Below are 6000 nucleotides of genomic sequence, written 5' to 3' on the forward strand. Positions count from 1 at the left end.
CAATCTAGGAGACACCACTCTCCAAGAAGTAACAAATGGTGTGTAGGTAATGAACTCCTTGCTCTTGTGCTTCAAATGATAGTCTCCCCAACACTCAACTCTCTCTCATAGGATTTGGATTTGGTGGAAAGAAGATTTGAGTGGAAAGCAACTTGGGAAGGCTAGAGATCAAGATTCATATGGTAGGAATGGAATGTCTTGGTCTCAACACATGAGTAGATGGTTCTCTCTTAGAACATATGAGTTGGAATGGTGTGTATGTTTTGATGGCTCTCTCTTCGAATGAGAAGGAGGTGGAGGGATATATATAGCCTCCACACAAAATCCAACCGTTACACAGTTTTCCAATCTCGGTGGGACCGAATCAATAAACTCGGTCGGACCGAAAATGTAAACCTAGTGACCGTTAGAGATTTTCGGTGGGACTGCCATGCAACTCGGTAGGACCGATATGGCTAGGGTTTGGGCATAACGTAATCTCGGTGAGACCGATCACACAAACTCGGTGAGACCGAATTTGGTAATTAGCTAACCAGAGAGTTGGTCAGGCAAACTCGGTGGGACCGATTTGCTCTTTCGGTGAGACCGAGTGGAACTCGGTAAGACCGAAAAGTTACAAAGGGGAAACACTGAGTTTACATTGCAATCTCGGTGGGACCGATTCGCTCTTTCGGTGAGACCCAAAAGGTACGAAAGGGAAACAGAGAGTTTGCAACCCCATCTCGGTGAGACCGAGATCCCTATCGGTAGGACCGAATAGCTAGGGTTTGGCAGTGGCTAATGACAAGTGAAACTCGGTGGCGCTGGATAGGAAGAATCGGTAGGACTGAGTTTGGCTTAGGGTTTAGGTCAAATGTGGATATGGGAAAGTAGTTGAGGGTTTTGGAGCATATCACTAAGCACATGAAGCAAGAGGCTCATTAAGCAACACCTCATCCCTCCTTGATAGTATTGGCTTTTCCTAAAGACTCAATGTGATCTTGGATCACTAAAATATAAAATGAAGAGTCTTGAGCTTGAAGCTTTGGCCAATCCTTTGTCCTTAGCATCTTGAAGGAGTTCCCACAACCTTTAGTCCATGCCACTCCATTGTTGAACTTATCTGAATCATGCTAGATCGAAATGTTAGTCCAACAAGAGATATGTTGTCATCAATTATCAAAACCACCTAGGGAGCACTTGTGCTTTCAGAATGCTACCTAACACATTTATCCATATATTTTCTTTTATTGTGGCATGAATGTTCAGATCTGTATGATTCAAAACAAAAGTTTAATATTGACATAAAAACAATAATAGGTCAAGCATACTAACAAGGCAATTATTTCTTCTCAAAATAACAAGGCCAAAGAAAGCTTATCCCTACAAAATCATGTAGTCTGGCTATGCTCCATCTTCATCACACAAAATATTTAAATCATGCACAACCCCGATGACAAACCAATCAATTGTTTCATACTTTTGATGTTCTCAAACTTTTTCAACTTTCATGCAATACATGAGTGTGAGCCATGGACATAGCACTATAGGTGGAATAGACGGTGGTTGTGGAGAAGACAAAAAGAGGGAGATAGTCTCACATCAACTAGGTGTATCAACGGGCTATGGGGATGCCCATCAATAGATATCAATGTGAGTGAGTAGGGACTGTCATGCAATGGATGCACTAGAGCTACAAGTTTATGAAAGCTCAAAAGGAAACTAAGTGGGTGTGCATCCAACTTGCTTGCTCATGAAGACCTAGGGAAATTTGAGGAAGCCCATCATTGGAATATAAAAGCCAAGTTCTATAATGAAAAATTCCCACTAATATATGAAAGTGACAATATAGGAGACTATCATGAAGATCATGGTGCTACTTTGAAGCACAAGTGTGGTAAAAGAATAGTAGCATTGCCCCTTCTCTCTTTTCTCTCGTTTTTTTATTTGTGCCTTCTCTCTTTTTTTACCTCTTTTTTTTGTCCGGAGTCTCATCCTGACTTGTGGGGGAATCATAGTCTCCATCATCCTTTTCTCACATGGGACAATGCTCTAATAATGAAGATCATCACACTTTTATTTACTTACAACTCAAGAATTACAACTTGATACTTAGAACAAAATATGACTCTATGTGAATGCCTTCGGCGGTGTACCGGGATGTGAAATGAATCAAGATTGACATGTATGAAAGAATTATGAACGGTGGCTTTGTCACAAATATGATGTCAAATACATGATCATGCAAAGCAATATGACAATGATGGAGAGTGCCATAATAAACGGAATGGTGGAAAGTTGCATGGAAATATATCTCAGAATGGCTATGGGAATGCCATAATAGGTAGGTATGGTGGCTGTTTTGAGGAAGGTATATGGTGGATTTATGGTACCAGCGATAGTTGTGCGGCACTGGAGAGGCTAGCAATGGTGGAAGGGTGAGAGTGCGTATAATCCATGGACTCAACATTAGTCATAAAGAACTCATATACTTACTGCAAAAATTTATTAGTTATCAAAACGAAGTACTACACGCATGCTCCTAGGGGGATATATTGGTAGGAAAATACCATCACTCGTCCCCGACCGCCACTCATAAGGAAGACAATCAATAAATAAATCATGCTCTGACTTCATCACATAACGGTTCACCATACGTGCATGCTATGGGAATCACAAACTTAACACAAGTATTTCTCAAATTCATAATTACTTACTAGCATGACTCTAATATCACCATCTTCATATCTCAAAACAATCATAAGGAATCAAACTTCTCATAGTATTCAATGCGCTTTATATGAAAGTTTTTATTATATCCCTCTTGGATACCTATCATATTAGGACTACATTTATAACCAAAGCAAATTACCATGCTGTTTAGAGACTCTCAAAATAGTATAAGTGAAGGATGATAGTTCATCAATTTCTATAAAATAAAACCACCGCCGTTCTCTAAAAAGACATAAGTGAAGCACCAGAGCAATATTGCCTAGCTCAAAAGATATAAGTGAAGCACATAAAGTATTCCAATAAATCACGATTCATGCATGTCTCTCTCAAAAGGTGTGTAAACAAGGATGATTGTGGAAAACTAAAAAGCAAAGACTCAAATCATACAAGACGCTCCAAGCAAAACACATATCATGTGGTGAATAACAATATAGCCTCAAGTAAAGTTACTGATAGACGAAGATGAAAGAGGGGATGCCTTCTGGGGCATCCCCAAGCTTAGGCTCTTGGTTGTCCTTGAATATTACCTTGGGGTGCCTTGGGCATCCCCAATCTTAGGCTCTTTCCACTCCTTATTCCATAGTCCATCAAATCCTTACCCAAAACTTGAAAACTTCACAACACAAAACTCAACAAAAAAAATCTCATAAGCTTCGTTAGTATAAGAAAATAAATCACCACTTTTGGTACTGTTGTGAACTCATTCTTTATTTATATTGGTTTAATATCTACTATATTCCAACTTTTCCATGGTTCATACACCCCCCCCCCCCCGATACTAGCCATAGATTCATCAAAATAAGCAAACAACACATAGAAAACAGAATCTGTCAAAAACAGAACAATCTGTAGCAATCTGTAACTCTCTAATACTTCTGTAACTCCAAGAATTCCGAAAAATTAGGAAGACCTAAGAAATTTGTTTATTAATATTCTGCAAAATGAATCATTATTTTATCTCTCTTCTGTTAAAAAGGAAAATTAATCTCCTCGGCATAAAAGTTTCTGTTTTTCAGCAAGATCAAATCAACTATCACCATAAGCTATCCCAAAGGTCTTACTTGGTACAAACACTAATTAAAACATAAAAACCCACATCTAACTAGAGCCTAGATAAATTATTTAATGCAAAACAGAACTTAAAAAGCAAGAACAAAAATAATATTGGGTTGCCTCCCAACAAGCACTATTCTTTAATGCCCTTAGCTAGGCATAAAACATGAATAGATCTAGATATTGTCATTTTTGGTATGCAATCCATAGGTGGATCTCATAATAGATTCATAAGGCAATTTAATTTTCTTTCTTGGGAAGTGTTCCATGCCCTTCCTTAACGGAAATTGAAATCTAATGTTTCCTTCTTTCATATTAACAATTGCACCAATTGTTCTAAGGAAAGGTCTACCAAGAATAAGAGGACATGTAGAATTGCAATCTATATCAAGAACAATGAAATCTACAGGAACATAATTCATATTTACACCAATAAGAACATCATTAATACTTCCCATAATTTTCTTAATAGTGGAATCCGCAAGATGCAAATTTAAAGAACAATCATCAAATTCACGGAAACCTAACACATCACATAAAGGTTTTGGAATCGTGGAAACGCTAGCACCAAAATCACACAAAGAACGGCACTCATAATCTTTAATCTTAATCTTAATAGTAGGTTCCCACTCATCATAAAGTTTTCTAGGGATAGAAACTTCCAACTCAAGCTTTTCTTCAAAAGATTGCATCATAGCATCAACGATATGTTTAGTAAAAGCTTTGTTTTGATTATAAGCATGAGGAGAATTCAACATGGATTGCAAAAAGGAAATACAATCTATTAAAGAACAATTATAATAATTAAATTCCTTTAAATCCAAAAGAGTGGGTTCATTGCTACTTAAAGTTTTGACCTCTCCGATCCCACTTTTATCAATTTTTGCATCAAGATCTAAAAACTCCGAATCATTGGGATGCCTTTTAGCTAAAGTTGAATCATATCCAGTCCCATATTTATCAAGATTTATATTGGAAAACAAAGATTCAATAGGAGTCACATCAACCACTTTAAGATCTTCATCATTATTTTCACGGAAATTAGAACAACATGTCTTTACAAACCAATCTTTTTTAGCAAGCATCTTAGAGGTTCTTTCCTTGCACTCATCAATCGAAATTCTCAAAGATTTGAGAGACTCGTTGATATCATGTTTGGTTGGCATAGATCTAACTTTCAAAGAATCAACATCAAGAGAAATTATATCCATGTTCCTAGCCAAATCATCAATCTTAAGCATTTTTTCTTCAATCAAAGCATTGGGATTCTTTTGCGAACTCATAAATTCTTTAACACTATCCTCAAAATCAGAGGGCATCTTATTATAACTACCATAAGAATTGTTGTAGGAATTACCATAATTATTAGAGGAATTACTAGGAAACGGCCTAGGATTAAAATTACCTCTAATGCATCATTACCAAAATTGTTTCTACCAACAAAATTCACATCCATAGATTCATTATTATTTTCAATCAAAATAGACAAAGGAATATCATTAGGATCAATAGAAGCACTCTTGCTAGCAAACCATTTCATAAACTCATCCATCTTTCCACTCAAAAGATAATTTCTTCAATCGCATGCACTTTTTTACTAGTGGAAGATCTTTCGGTATGCCATTGAGAATAATTAACCATAATATTATCTAGGATTTTAGTAGCTTCTTCTAAAGTAATTTCGATAAAAGTACCTCCCGCGGCCAAATCTAAAAGATTTCTAGAAGAAAAATTCAATCCGGCATAATTTTTTTGTATAGTCATCCACAAATTCATACCCCGAGTAGGGCAATTTCGTATCATAAATTTCATCCTTTCCCAAGATTGTGCAACATGTTCATGATCAAGTTGCTTAAAATTCATAATATCGTTCCTAAGGGAGATAATCTTAGCGGGAGGAAATTACATGGAAATGAAAGCATCTTTACACTTATTCCATGAATCAATACTATATTTAGGCAAAGATGAAAACCAAGTTTTAGCACGAAGTCGAAGCAAGAACAGAAAATACTTCAATTTAACAATATCATTATCCACATCTTTTTTATTTTGCATATCACACAAATCCAAAAAATTATTAAGATGGGATGCGACATCTTCACTTGGAAGGCTGGAGAATTGATCTTTAATAACAAGATTCAGCAAAGCAGCATTAATTTCACAAGATTCCGCATTAGTAGCGGGAGCCATCGGAGTACTAATAAAATCATTATTATTAGTGTTGGAACAATCACA

The sequence above is a fragment of the Triticum urartu genome, chromosome 1 (assembly GCF_003073215.2).
Source record: "Triticum urartu cultivar G1812 chromosome 1, Tu2.1, whole genome shotgun sequence".
NCBI lineage: Eukaryota > Viridiplantae > Streptophyta > Magnoliopsida > Poales > Poaceae > Triticum > Triticum urartu.